Source organism: Tupaia chinensis, unplaced genomic scaffold, assembly GCF_000334495.1.
Source record: "Tupaia chinensis unplaced genomic scaffold, TupChi_1.0 Scaffold000555_1, whole genome shotgun sequence".
NCBI classification, from domain to species: Eukaryota; Metazoa; Chordata; class Mammalia; order Scandentia; family Tupaiidae; genus Tupaia; species Tupaia belangeri.
The window spans coordinates 1587155-1603076 of record NW_006160067.1 but is presented as its reverse complement, the minus strand read 5'-3'; the positions used below and the strand labels follow the sequence as shown (position 1 = coordinate 1603076).

General features: G+C 43.7%; 1 pseudogene; it reads right to left on the bottom strand.

Moving 5' to 3' along the window:
• The window catches only part of LOC102480901 (exosome complex component RRP43-like), a 37456-nt pseudogene that overhangs the window by 289 nt on the left and 21245 nt on the right, over window positions 1-15922 (bottom strand).

Sequence of the window (15922 nt, the reverse complement as noted above, 5' to 3'; positions counted from 1 at the left end):
TCATAAGACAAGTCATGACCCATTTTTAAATAGAAAAAGTACGTCTTGACCGTTCTGGTGACCCAATAGTCCATGTATTAGAGTTGGGTCACATGACCACTCCAAATCCAAGCAAGGCTGGGTAGTGAGTGTCTGGCTTTTCAATCTTTCATGCGGGAGGTGCCTTGGGGGGAAGGGAGGCTGTGAAGGTTGGGAATGTTTCTGGACGGGGCGGGTGGGGAACTCACGGTGTCAGTCACACTAACTTAGGTTTGGAGGATGCAGAAAGGTTTCCCAGAAGAAGGGCTGTCTGAACTGAGTCCTGAAGGATGAGCTGACCCCAGGGAAGAGGTGAGGGAGGAGCTGGCAGACTGAGATTATGGAGGCTGATGGAAGAGTAGTGTGAGAGAACATGACATCCACTCTGCAGGGTGTGGTAAGGCCTCAGAGAAATACAAGTATGATGAAAGACGGGGCAGAAGGAGTGAGTTTAGCTTAAGGACAAAGGGACTGGTGATCTGGATGGAAAAAGAAGATAGGGGCCAGACAGCGGTGCAGCACTAAAATGAAACACTCCGGGAACCCAACCCACATGGAAAGGTCCCGGGCTCATGTCTGGAGATCTTTCTGAATACACCAGGCATGTAAGACCTGGGGCTGGCCGAAGCTGGAGGTGGATCGTGGTTCTAAGGCCTGCTGGCAGTGCTGTCTCTCTCTCTCTCTCTCTCTCACCCATGGAAGAAAAATCGTGTTTGTTTTGGTTTGGCTTTGGTTTGAATTTAAGGCAAATTGTAAATTAAATGTGAGATCCCATATGGCCAATTCCGTGGTTTGAGCCCCAGACCTGGTGGCTTGAAAATCACTCTGGGCACCTGTGAGTGTGTGCTCCAATCCTGAGGAACACAGAAAAGGGATTGTGGCATGACCAGCTGCCTCGGGGGGTGATTTCTCACCTTCCCTCTCTCTTTCTCTGTTTCTCTTTGGCAAGTGCATGGAGTCAATAGCAAAAACTAAAATATATATATATATACACACACACACACATATACATATATATACACATTTTATATATATATATATATTTATATATATATGTGGAGTAGCACATTTATATAAATAATATTTATAAATCTGTTCTGAAAATGTGTTGGCTGGATATTTGGATTTTATGTACTTATTTACTTCATTCATCCATTTTTTTTTTTATTTTTGTCTTGTAACTGCCTGGCTCCTGCAGTCCTGGAGGTTAGCTCCAGCCAGCCCGCCTCCCCCTGGTTTGTGAAGACAACAGCACTTGCCCTCCTCATCCATGACTACAGTTGGGATCCTCTTTGCCATGTGCTCCTCCTCTCCAGCAGGGTCATCTACGAGTAAAGTGTCATCAAACACAGCGAAGGACGTTGCAACTGGATGAGTTCTAATGTTCTGATAACCGTTCTTTAAATTCACTTCTATGAATGCAGTTCTTTTATGTACAATAATTTCAAGCCACTGTACATTTTCCAAAGCCCGTACCACAGCAAATGTGCCAGCATCCAGAAGGTTGCCATCACAGCTGAGGCAAATGAGATCAGAGGAGAGTACCCAGGCAAGCCTTCCTGGAGAAATGCATGAGTCCTCCTTCGGAACTACCTGTGAATTTTCAACGACGCCTGCGATGAGCTGGCTGGCGACTTGGCCTCTTCTCCGGGAGGTCCAGGCTGAAATCTTGATGAACACAGGGGAGGTGGAGCCACCAAAGGAACAATGTATCATTCATTGCAGTGTCTTTTGGTGGTGCCACAAATCCCACTTTAACCCCACATACTACTGCAGTGTTTCCCAACTTCGTTAAAGCAGAGCCAGCTGCCGTACTAATTGAACCTACAATGACAATTGTGCTTCCGAATTCACCAAGGTCTCTTCCATCAGAACAGCAGTTCTTTGGAAATCTTTAATACTTCCCAACTTCTACAGTTTTGAACCTGACCACCGTCTTCCTAAAAACATTCATTTCACCAGTAACAAAATGTTATTGCATTTCTCATGCTAATTAACAAATCACTATTACTTTGGTAGTATGAACTATTGATTTGGTTCTTTCAAATGCTAATTAACCAATTCTAAAATATGGATTAGTATGGATTCTCTTTGGGACACTTCATATGTTTTTGCATAGAAAAACACATTATGGCTTTCCTGACTGTTTTAGTCATTTTTTTTTGGTGGGGTGGTGCTTCAGGAAGAAGGGAGGCTGTGAAGGTTGGGAATGTTTTTTGGGTGGGTAACTCACAGTGTCAGCCACACTAACCTAGGTAATGAAGAGTACAAAAAAGTTTTCCAAGAAGTATGGCTGTTTAAACTGAGTCCTGAAAAATGACCTGACCTCAGGGAATTGGTGAGGGAAGAGCTGGCAGACTGAGACTACGGAGGCTGATGCGAGAGTGGGCTGAGAGAACATGGCAGCCAATGCTGCAGGGTATGGTAAAGCCTCCGAGAAATAGAAGTATAATGAATGAATGGGGAGAAGGAGTCAGTCTTAGTTTCATTTTGTGGGACATTCCTGGTTGAGTAACTACCCATATATGTGATTGTGCTTATTTTAATGTATTATAAAGTAAACTACACCTAATAAACCAATCTTGAAAACTTCTTTCCACTCTTTGACCTCAGTGTCAACATCTACGAGTAGTCAATAAAGGGCTGTCTCGTTATCATTACTGTGCTATAGGACACACCTGTCCCAGGTCTGGCAAACCCTGAGATGAGAACTTGTGTGCAAGGGATTTATTAATGAATTGCTCCCAAGGGAAACCACAAGGGAAAGGGAGGAGCTGGGCTGGAGGGAGGAGCTGGGCTGGAGTGTATCTTCAGGCAAAGCTCCAAGGAAAGCAGCTTCAGTTGAACCTGAGGAAAATTCTGGATCAGGCCTCATTTCAGTCTGATGCAGGTGAATAGGGCTTGAGCAGCCTGAGAACAGATCAGCTCAAAAAAGTCACTGGACCAGGAAGAGCACACCAAAATTAGGAATAAGAGCATGTGGACACGGGAAAAGGTATCAGATCTGGCAGAAGCTCTGGCTTTTGTTCGGTAGCGACAAAATGTTTTCCCTGGACCAGTGCCTGCCCAAAGAGTCATCTGCAGTGAGATAAACACAGAAAGCGAAAGTAAGCATTTAGAAATTTTTACAGCAATTTGATCGTAATTTTATGTCTGTTGAATCTAATAATGATAAAAAATTGGCTTAATTTTGTTTCTTTTTTCTGGTAATTTGTTTTAATTGCACTTTACAAAAGAATTGGTCTGTGATGTATTAGGAAAAAAACCTGGCCCTTTACCACAGAAGCACTGGGTTATGGTACACATAAAATGTAGCTATTATTAAAATGGGAAGCCATTCATTCACTCACTCTCTCATTTAAAAATATTTATTGAAATTCTGCTTTGAGCCAGGCATCTTTCTAAGAGTTGCAAATTCAGCTGTGAATTGTTTTTGATCTTACATTTAAGTAGAGAAACAAAAAGAGAAACAAATATACAAGTAAAAACAAGTTAAATGTCAAGTGGGATGAAAAATAAATACATATTATGGAGAAAATTAAAGCAAGGGGAGACCAAAGGGATAGCAGGGAAGGAGATGTTACAGGCGGTTGTATCGGCTATGGGCTGCTGCATAACAAATTAGCACAGATTTACTTAAAAACACACATCGACTATCTTGTGGATTCTCTGAGTAAAGAGTGAAGCATGGAGTAGCTGTGCTCACCACTTCGGGTCTCACGGGTTACAGTCAGGGTGTGGGCTGAGCTGCGTTCTCATCTGGAGGCTCAGTTGGGGAATAATCTATGTCTAAGGTCGTCTGGGCTGCCATCTGGTAGTGGAACAGTCAAACACAATAATCTTAAGGCTGACTCACATGGGAAGGTTCTGGGTTGATGTCCGGAGATGCCCTTTCTGGCACACATGTGCCCTTGATCTGGGACTGGCTGAGGATGGGGCTGGGTCATGGTATTGATTGATCCATCCACCCTGACTCTGCTGGGGATGCTTTCTCTCTACCTCCATCCCCATCTATTTCACTCATGGGAGAAATAAATAAATAAACACACTTTAAAAAAAAGTACTGATTGAAATGGCTTCAAAGGAAAATATAGAGGGAGAAATTGGTATAGAAAAATACGGACAACTTTTTCTGATAAGTTGAAATAGGTGATGACTGGAGGAACACATGTCAACAGAAAGTGATTTCTTTTAATATGGGAGATACTAAGTCACATTGCATGCTGATGGACATGGCGCACTAGAATGAGAAAGTGGGAAATGCAGAGATGAAAGGGAGCGATGACCTGGACTATGCAGGAGGCAGGGGACGGGGTGGGCGGAGCAGTGCTCTGTAGAGATGAAGTGAGGACACAAGGAGACACTCTCTGGAAAGTCTCAGAATGGGACCTGATGTGTCACAGGTGGTTAGAAAATGATACCGTTTGGGCTGGCCCCATAGCCTAGTGGTTGAGGGAGCTGGATCCACATGACCAACCACAGCTCAAGTCCCAGTCCCAGTGGCTTGAAAAACACTCCAGCACATGAGCACGCCTGCCCCAAACCCCAACAGGATGGAGAGATGAAGGAGAAGGGATTGTGATATAACCATGGCCCATTGGAAGGGCGCTTTCTCTTTTCTTTCACTCTGCCTCTCTCTGGCGAATGCACACGCCTTCTGGCAACTAGAAAAGAAAATAAAAGATAAATGATATGTTTTATTATTATATGGCATTTTGGGGCAGAGGAGGGGATTGAAAGCAATCCCCAAATTCAGAGAACTCAAGCTGACATTCCAACCAAGGGTACTTGGCCATGACTGGTGCTGAGAGCACAGATCAGGAACGGACCGTGTGGGCAGTTCGAGTTTGCTTTCTCTAGCTGGGGGAAGCAGGAAGTGGGAGTCCACCTGCTATATGTGAACAGCCTCTGCCTTGGAGCCCAGCTCTCTCCATCACGGACTAGCTCCATTATAGTCAGCAAGTCCCTGAATTCCATTATGTGTCCATTTTCACTCCTGTAAAAGGAGCCTAGTCATACCCATTCCCTCGTGGCCAGCAGGTCAGTGGTGGTTAAGGTGCTGGGTTCTCACATGGCCTTACAGTTCGAGTCCCAGATCCAGCGGCTTGAAAATCATGCCAGGCATGTGTGTGTGTGTGTGTGTGTGTGTGTGTGTGTGTGTGCGTGCGCGAGCCCAAAATCCCAAGAAGAGAATGGATTGCAGCATGGCCACCCCCACTGGGGGGTAGCGGGGTGATTTCCCACTTTCCCTCTCACTTTCATTGTGCAGGTGCCCTATGGCAAAAGACTTAAAAACAAACAAACAAGCAAAAACCATTCTCTACTTGGAACTGCATTTTTCAGAAGCCAGCCTATGGCGGGCGCCCTATGGCAAAAAACTTAAAAACAAACAAACAAACAAACAAAAACCATTCTCTACTTGGAAATGCATTTTTCAGAAGCCAGCCAGGCTAAGCAGGAGAAAGTTAGCTTAAAGCAGCGCTCTGCCAATGAGAGTTTTCAAGAGGAGGTATGTCAAATAGCAGAGAAGTGGGGATTCCAAAGACTCCCTGGGAGTAGAAAAAACAAACACTGCAGTATACAATAGGTCCTTAAATCAGAAGGGAGGGGAGAGGGAGAAGGCAGCGTATCAGGGATAGGGAGTCAAACAGCAATTAAGGGAACAAAGGTCAGCGGGGGTCGTAATTACAGGCGGATGGGGGGAATTAGGGAGGCAAGGTGCTAATTACAGGGGCCCTTTAGACAAGGGCAGGGCTTTGCTGAGAGGAACAAACCAAGGACTGATTACCAGCTAAAAATAAAGACTGCCTCTCTGAGCAAGGGCTCAGAGGCTGCTGCAGACCCAGGCAGCCTGAGTGATGCTGAGGTGCTCGGGCCCACTCTGCTCTGAGTGTGGGCAGGGCCTGCCCCAACCTCCCCCAAGCACAGTCACCCAGTCCGGGAGGTCCCTGGATGGCTTGCTTACTTTGCAGGAGGCAGAGGTGTGACGCGGAGGGGCTTACTCATAGAAAGTCAAAATCTGGGCATCCATCAATCAATTTCATCATTCACTCCTATAGAGAGGAGTGCTAATCTAGGGGACCAGAAGGTGTGAACCCTAGGCCACATGGGCCATCTTTTGTCTCCATATGCCTGTCTCTCAGAGAGTCTGCTGCTGCAGAGGAAGGGGTGCCTTTTCTTGACTGGCAGTAAGTCACCATGTAGACAGTCCCATCCTGTAGGCAGAACAGTATGGCGGGTCCAGCTTGTTGGGGGCTGATGCTGTACCGCTTTCTTCTCCTATCTTTTTGGGAGATCATGGTTCTCCACTGGGAGCTTGAGTCCTGGTGACAGATATGAAGGAGACGACGGAGGCAGAAGGCCCCTGCTGGGAGCGTATTCCAGTTCAGCCAGTGTTCTCCACCCCCTGTTAAACCGGCACCCATTGTGAAGCTTCCTGGGCACGTGCATCCAAATGCTGGCCTGGGTAGTTCTTTATTTATTTATTTTACGCTGTGAGGAGACTGTTCTGGTGAGTAAAATAGACTACCAGGTACTCAGGTCTTATTTCATTTGATTATTTTACATTGTGGGCTTTTTGTTTTTGTTGTCTTCCTTTGTAATAGTTACCTATTGTTACATAACAAACCACCCCAAGACTTAGTGGCTTAAGACAGCAATTAATATTTATTATCCTTCTCAGATGCTTCAAGTCAGGAATTCAGGAGCAGCGTGGGTGGATGATTCTGCCTCAGGGTCTCTCATGAGGTCAGATTCAAGATGTCCACTGGGGCTTCAGTCATGAGAAAACGATGGAGGCTGGAGGATCCACTTCCAGGATAGTTAGCTCACATGGCTGCCTAGCTGACTGGCTGTCAGGGGCGAGGGGGCTCAGTTCCTCTTCACGTAAGCCTCTCCACAAAGCAAGGTGTTCTCACAACATGGTGCTGGCTTTCTCCAGAAGGAGGAACACCAAAGTCCCAGGTAGAAGCAACTATGTGTTTTCTGACCCAGCCTGAAAAGTCACCTTCTTAGACTGAGACATGTGCAGCATTCCGTTGGTCACACAGTTGATCTCTGATTCACAAGAGTGTGAGTACCAGGAGAAAGAGGTCATCGTGGGTCACTGAAGACTAGTGTAGTAGCCTTTGCAATGGGTGCCTTGGTCATGCCTAATAAAATCTTTGAAAATTAAAAAAAAAAAAAAAAAAACAACCTTGATACTTGCTGTAAAGCCATTAAAGTTCTGGTGAGTTCTCGGTAGTTTTCTTGATCTTCGATCAATCTGGAAGTGGGTAGAGATGGATAGGAATGTATTCAGCCTTCATTCGTTCATTTGGAAGTGTTTGTTGGGAGCTTACCATATGCTGGACACTGTCTCAAGACACCTGATAGAGAATCTGAGGCACCGAAGTTCAGTGATTGGCCCGAAATTGTCAGTTGGGTGGCAGAGGGTGATGAGAGCCCATGTGTTTGGCCACCATCATCATGCATTTGAGCAGCAGTTGAGTAGGAGGCTGTGGGGGTAGAGACAGAGGGTAGTCTCTCTGCAAAGTGTGAGGTCTAGTAGGGAACCCTTACTGAAAAGATTTGTATGTACAGGGCCAATAATCATTTGGTAATGATTACTGAAATACTATAGGCAATAGCTGTAGGAATTACAGGCCCAGTCACTCTCAGCTGGGATAGTCAAGGATGGGCATGAGCTGAGAGATCAAGTCAAGAAGAAGCCTGAGAACTGACTTGGTAAGAGGAAGGTCTGTGCTGAGCTTGATAAGAACAGGTTTGAACTAAAAAGGGAGCCTCTCTAGTTGAAGTCAGATTAGACCTTGACTGAGGTCTGCAAGTGGTGGGAAGGGCTAAAGCCGACTTAGTATGCTTACTGTACTTTAGACACACACTTTTAACTCTGGTGGTCCCAAGATTACTTTCCAATAATGTGACCAGTCGTGAAGGGAGTCTCCACAGAGCTACCATCTTGGCTCAGTGATACAAGACATGTGCTGTGGTGTGGAAAGTGCTTCCTGAAACCCCACGTCTTTCATGTTTAGGTTTCAGGTGTGCATATCCTGGGATTGTGAACACCCACAGGACACAAGTATGACATCCCCCCCACCATGGACACTGCACTCAGTGGGCTTCCTTAAACACATTTTCCTGTAAATGACCTTCCCTTAGTTAGAGTGGCAGCAAGGCATGGTGGTCAAGGGCATAGCTTCAGGAGTCAGATTTCTTGAATTCAAACCCCAATCTGCCACACAGACACATCTGAACTCTGCGAGTTCCTTCTCATCTCTGAGTCTCACCTTCTTCATCCATAGCACAGGGATATGATCTTACCAGCTCAATAGTTTCCATCTCGAAGGCTAAATGAGCTCATATGTGTAAAATCTTCAAACAGTTCCTGGCATGAGGAAATACTAAAAATGTGTTAGTTATTATTTATCCTTAGATTATCTCCATCAGTTAGCAGAAAACTATCTCATTAGTTCCTTGAGGGCCAACAAAAATTGTTTTTCAAGAAGATGTGTTTCAAATAGCAGAGTTAATTTAAGAGCGACTTTCCAGAGGATAAAGAAAGGGAGGGTGGCTTGAAGAGGCAATGGAGAGAAGAAACACTGGATCAAATGTATGTCCAATGTAAGTTGCCTCTCTGGGAATATTAAAATGAGAAAGTGTGGATTTACAAGGAGGAAGCACAGTACATAAACATTTAAGCAGCCCGTCTTCACCTTCTCCAGCTGGGGTATAGCTGCAGCTGGAGGCCAGGATGGGACCTCAGGGGGCCTTGCAGAAAGTAGGAACATGACCTCACTTTTCTGGGAACAGAAAGAGTAAAATTTTTTAGATGTAATTTACATACAGTCAATGCCCAAATCCAATGTGTTCAGCTGTTCAGCATAAGCCCATATTTAAAGTCATGTATGTTTCTTGTATGTTTTTGCTACAGTATTTTAAACAAGTCTGGGTCTGAATACAATATTGAAATGTGGACCAAATGTGCATACACACACACACACACACACACACACATATATATATATAGCCCCTCTTAATTAATGCCAAAACGTGTTGAGGGTATGGAAGGAAGAAAATGTATAGTTAATGAACACTATTGAGATGATGTGCTAGACACTTTTCCTGTGATTTTTTTTTTCACTCATGACTTGCCATAGCAAGTTATACACTCAAACCCCCATATACACTGCAAGTTATACACTCAAACCCCCATTTTATAAATGAGAAAACTGAGGCTCAATGTATATAATCTGCCCCAAAGTCACTGAGTATTGTGTGGTTCTGAGTTGACCCTATAGCCATCCTGCTTTAAATCACCATCTATTTTTCTCTACCTTAATTATAATTTATTTAAAGTCAACCCAATCCTTGCCTTTGAGATAGCCACTCTAATCTCTTAAACACATTAAGACTAAATTGAGAAGCCCCCGTGTCTGTGGCCAGCACTGTCAGTGAAGTGATATGAGGTGCCATGTTTAATTGCTACAAACAATCTGGAATGAGTCCAGATGAAATTAGCCAGAAAGGAAAGTCATGTTTAATTTGTCTAATCTCTTTTGTACTAAGGAACAAGTATTAATAGAATAAAATGTCATGAAGAAGCATGGGAGACACCAGTGACTCTTGGGTTAGATGCACAGGAAGGAGCGAGAAAGAGCGGGAGAACTGCATCCCACAGCTGGTCCTCCACGAGGGCAGAGCCCATGCCTGCCAGAGAGTGTGGAACAAATACCCCGCCCCCCATTGCCCCTTGCCCCTCAGGTAGCTGCGAGGCTGTGGGTTCTTCATCAGTCCAGCCTTTCCAAGTTTGATATGCATAGGAAGGATGACACCTGAGAAGTTTTGAATTAGCCAAGTCAGATGGAGACCATGAGGGCAAAGGTCACAGAAGAGGAAGGAAGGTCAGTGAGCTGGGAGAGAGAGCTTTTCATGAGGGGGTCTGGAGAAGGGATGGGCATGGACTAGACTTCCTTAACATGGGAGTCCATGTCATCTATCATTAAAACGTGGATCTTCTGGGGCCCTAAATTTCTAGTCCATTTTCTAGAAAATACATCTTTCCTGAGGTCTCTGTTTCAGCGATTTTCAGGAGTACAGTGGTGTCCTCCTAGCCACAAAGGATTTGTTCCAAGATGCCCAGTGGATGCCGGAAATCATGAGTAGAATCGAACTCTACACATGCTGTTTCTCCTTATGTACACATACCTATAATGAAGTAATATTTATCAACTAGGCAGTAAGAGATTTACTAATGAAACCTAGTAAGACAGGACAATTACAACAGTATATGGTAATACAAGTTATGTGTCTCACTCTGTTTAAAATGTCTCACGGTACCGGGACAGCAACGGAGTGACTAAGTGGCAGGGCCGTATGCGAGGCAGATAGGCTGGACAAAGGGATGACTCACATCCAGGCAGATGGAGCAAGATGGTGCAAGAGTTCATCGTACTACTCAGAATGGCACACAGTTTAAAGCTTATGAACTGTTTCTGGAATTTTCCATTTTCTATTTTCAGATTGCAGCCGACCATGGGAAACTGAAAGAGCAGAGAGTGAAACCGTAGCTGGGGGCGACTATTGTACACCCCCATGTCTCTCTAAATACTAGCACAGCCACCTTAACTGAGTAAGTATATTTCTGTTAGAAGCTTCATGGAGGTATCCATGTTCCACTCTCTGTTACAACCATTTCAGGGAACCCAGGACTTTGTTAATGGACAGCCTTGTTGTCCCATTTTAATTCTTGTTTTATGGAAGGCACGTTTAAAAAGGAAGTCAGAGAGAAGTGGAAGAGACTGTGTGCATCGTCTTGGGGGCAGTCAATCCCTTGAGACTGTGCCATAACTTGAGGGTCTGAAACTCCAAGTGAGAGAAGTGTGGACTGGACAGGTAAGACCCCGGGTCAAAGTGAGTCTTGGGTACATGGCCCAATGTGCTCGAGACGCTTCTCCCTGGTCCAGCTGGGATGACGCAGTGGCAGTGCTCCACTTTGCAACACTCAAAGCCATGTGGGAGAGTGGGCTCGCTAGTGTGTTGACCAGTGTGTGTTGCGTGTGCACACATGTACTTGTGACCTGGCTTGCCTGGGAAGGCTGAGACCCTGTGGAGAATACTTGTCTCTATTTCCCCTCCCTGTTTTCCACTCATGAGTAAATATATACACTTTAAAAGAAGAAAAAGATGATTCGTTTCTTTCACTCCTTTGTTCTTTCATTTAACAGAATTTACTAAGTTCTGGCTTTGTGTTGGGGATACAGTGGTGGGCCGCAGCCCTGTCCTCTCAGATGCCTCAGCCAGCTGAGGAGTACAGGCCAGTAAGTCGCAGATAAAAGGAAGGAAAGGGGCATCCCATGGAAGCCCACGGGTTTCTTTTTAAGTTAACATCACTTGTTCAGCTGCTTTTGTCCAACTGCCCCCAGTGCAGCCTAGAAATAATGTGAACCAGGGGCCAGCAGGTGGCATGGTGATTAAGGTAATGGATCCCCACATGGCTAAGTGCAGTTCAAGTCCTGGACCTGGCAGCTTGAGATGCATGCCAGGCACATGTATGTGCATGCCCAAAATCCTGAGAGGAGAATAGAGCAGAAGGGATTGTGGTGTGGCCATCTCCCCTCTGGGGGCTGATTTCTTGCTTTCTGTCTCTCTGGTGAACACACACGCTCTATAGCAAAGATTTCTTTAAAAAAAAAAAAAAAAGGAGGAGAAAGAGGGTAAACAGAACTGGGAAAAAATCCCACAGTGGGGTAAAAATCCCACAGTGATTGTTTTCTTTACCTGTTTTATCCAGGAACTGTCCAGACTTCAAAAACACAGCAAGTAGGTATCTGAACTAGCAGTCCACATTGAGGGAATGCTGCTCTCAGCTGCCGTTTCAAAGCTCTCATGATGGAAGAAGAGTTACTTTCTGTCTAGAAAATAAGGGGGTGTAGTGGTTTAAACTGTGTCCCCAAAAAGGATACATCCATGTTCTAACCCTAGAACTCTTGAAGGTGACCTTATTTGGCGAAAAAAGTGGGGAGGGTCTTTGCAGATGTAATTAAATCAAATTAAGGCTCTTGAGACGAGACCATCCTGGATTTAGGGTGGGCTCCAAGTCCTTATAGGAAAGGAGAGAGACATTGGTGAGGTTGCTTCACAAGGAAGAAGGCCACATGAAGGCAGAGGCAGGGAAACTCGAAGAGGGCCGTGGAAAGCATTTTTCTTCAGTGCCTTTGAAAGGAATCAGCCCGCCACACCTTGATTTCAGACTGCCTGTCTCTAGGATTATGAAAGAATAAATTTATGTTATTTGAAACCACTAAGTATTTCAACTAGGGAACTAATGAAAGATTTAATGAGATTTTACTACAACTGCAGGAAACCAAAAAGTAAGATAAAGAGATTCTAACCCTGGGCTAGGCAGCAGTGCGGGTAATAAGTCAACTAGACCCTCAGAGGAAAAGTCCTTGGTGTCCTGGGAAGTCCGTGAACATGCGGGGTGTGTGTGCACCCATGATCCGGCCAGCGGAGGTGGGGTGGATCGTGGCGTGAAGACTCTATGGGGATGCCTGTCTCTCTGTCTGTTTGTCCTTTTTCTGGAAGAAATAAATAAATGAACTTTAAAATATTGAAGGGATTTTGATCCCTATAGAGTGTAAGAGTTTGGATAGAACATCTCTTCCCAGAGCAAGCCCCTTTCCCTCCTGCTTTTCAGCTATTGGATAATACTTGGGCCACTGACCCAACAAGACCTAGCTGAGATAAAAAGTAGGCCAAGCACCTACATAGTGTACTAGCAAAATCAAGACAAACACACCCGAAAAAGCCTTGAAATATTTTGATATTTGACATTTCAATAAAGTATTAAATAGTCATCATGATAAAAATCAGAATTTTTTTTACCTCCTCATATTTATCATATATGAATAACTATGAGTGAACCAATATGAGGTTTTTCCCAGTGAAAAAATTAACAGTTTTGTTTGCCAACATGAATAGATAAACTTCTAGGTACTTTGGTCAGGAATCCTGCCTAGTTCTAAAACTACCTACTTCTGGAATTGAATTTAATTAAACTCTGTTATTAACTGGCCTTGGGATATATACATATATATCAATCAATCACTACCTAACCTTGTTCAAACTCTTCTAAAATATCTGATATCAGTATCTTTGTTATTGTTAGAGTCATTTTTTGAGTCATTTAAGCATTGAAGACTCAAAAAGTTCATTTTGAGAGAACATAATTTGCATATCTGAATGAGCTGTTAGAGATAGAGCACTATTGAATCCTCACATGACATGTCACCAGGTATTTTATCAGATGCACACAGAGAGCCACTTTCAAAATATTAGGATCTTTGAGTTTTTGTATGCATATCTTTGTAATTTCTACAAAGTTAACACTCTGTTTCATTTTATAATGATCTTTAAATAGCTTGTTTAAATAATATCTGATTTTTGGAATTATGGGTTCATATTCACAATAATTATGGGCCCACACCATAATAATTAGTAAACCTATGTTGAATTGCTTTGTCTCTCTGCTTTTTCTGTTTTTAAGTTTGCTATAGGGTGTATGTGCTCGCTCTGTCTCGCTGTCTTTCTCTGGTGAGTGAACATACCCTCTGGCAATTAAAAAAATAAATACTTAAGATCAAGTGTGTTGGACTTCAGATTTATTTTGAATTTTGAAATATTTGCATTTATGTTGGGGATGAGACCCAAGTCTAGACATGAAATTCATTTATGTTTCATATTTACCTTGTCTACACAGACTGAAGGTATTTTTATACAATATTTAAAAATACACGACCTGTCCCATGAGATCAAGTGTGGAATTTTCTGCTCGTGTCATCATTGTTCATTATTGCAATGCTCATAGACATAGCTGAGACGGAGTGATTTATAACGGAATGAGGTGTATTTGACTCAGAGTCCTGGTGACTGAGGAGTTCACATACGTAGGGCTGACATTAAGCCAACCTACAACTGGCCATCTTCAGTAGAGAGATTGGCAGATGAGAGGAGAGAAAGAGAGGGCGAGCTTTATAACAAATCACTCTCGAGAGAACTAACCTCTTCTCCTGAGAGCTAGAACTCAGTTCTTTCAGGAGACACCATTAACCATTCATGAGACCAGCTGCTTCTGTGAACTAATCATCACGATCCAATCATCATGTACCTAGACAAATTCCCAAACATAACCTTTAAAGGAGAAATCCTTATCTAAACCAGAACAGGCATCATGTCAGCACTCAAAAAGTTTCATGTTTTAGAGCATTTTGGATTTTCAGGTTAGGGATGCTCAACTAACAAGTTCCTGAGAAGAGAGCTTTAGAACTTGCAGGCTTCATGAGGCATGGCTGTTCTTCAGTTCTTTTTTTTTTTGAGAGAGATTTCTGTTATAGGGTGCATGTGCTTGCCAGAGAGACAGAGACAGAGAAACAGAAAGTGAGAAATCACTCCCCGGAGAGATGGCCATGTTGCAACCCCCTCTCTTTGATTCTCCTCTCGGAATTTTGGTCTTGGAATTTTGGGCATGTACACACATGCTCCTGGTGTGAGTTTTAAGCCTGTGGGTACGGAAAGCTAACCGCGGTCAACTACATGGGAGTCCAACGACATAACCATTATGCTAACTGCTGGTCCCTGTACTTCAGCTCTCGATTTTGTGTGGTCCGTGGAATTGCCTGCTCTCTTCCCACAATTCACCTTCAAATCAGCTTGAATGCAAATCAAGAGTCTCTTCCACTAAGCTTTCTTCTCCTCTAAGACCTCCCTTTATCTGATCAAAGGGAACATTGGCATTCCTTACTTCACAGACTTGGTGTATAGATCAGATTAGGTGGGATATGTGAGAGTATTTTTTTTTTTTTGAGAGGGTTTTGGTATAGGGCGCATGCACTCACCAGAAAGACAGAGAGAGACAGAGAGATAGAAAGCGAGAAATCACCCCCCGGGGGGATGGCCACCCTGCAATCCCTTCTCCATTCTCCTCTTGGGATCTTGGGCATGCACGCACATGTACCCGGTGTGAGTTTAAGCCATCGGGTCTGGGACTCAAACTACGGTCCACTACATGGGAGTTCAGTGGCATAGCCATTACGCTAACTGCTGGTCCCTGTGTGAGAGTATTTTGAAAAGTATAGATGTCTTATAAAACATATGTAAGGAATTGTTGTGTTTCTATAAAATAGTCAAGGTGTTCCTCAAAGTAATGGCAGGTTTAAGAAAAGATGTGGGAAGAATCTCCCATGCCCAGCGCATGAGCTCGTGGGACAATACTGTTGTCCTCTCATGCCCTAAATCACGGGACTTGTTAGTCTCAGCCATGCTTCACACATCATTCTCTCTAATGAGCTAAGGATGATTTCTACTCCTTCACGAGCCTCTTGACTGGATGGAACTTCACTCAGGATAGTCTGAGCCCACCTGGAATTGATGTGAGCATGACCAGCATAAAGCTACTCCCCTTTCCAGTGCTTCTTGGTTCCAACCCCAGTTTCTTGGTTCTAGGAGGGCCACAGAATATTCTACTACATATTTTATCAAGGCAGCTTCCATATCACGAATCTTCCCTGAAATTTTCTCTTCACCAAAACTTACCTGACACCATGGCCCTTATATGGGTCAGTAATCTGAGTAACACACTTGTATAATCCCAGGTAATGTAAATGTTTTTCTTAGGAAAAAAAAAAAAAGAACATTTCTTTCTGATTATAAAAGAAATGAAAAAAAAGGGAAAAACCCTCTAAAAACATAAAGATAAGCATTGCTAGTGTTGTTCTATTTATTGCCATATATTTTTGAATGTTTCTTAAACATAATTTGCCATTACCCACCTAAGGGTACTTCAAAAAGTTCATGGAAACATGAATTAGAGTTTATTTTTGTACAAAAAATTTTGAAACCTGTGAATAGT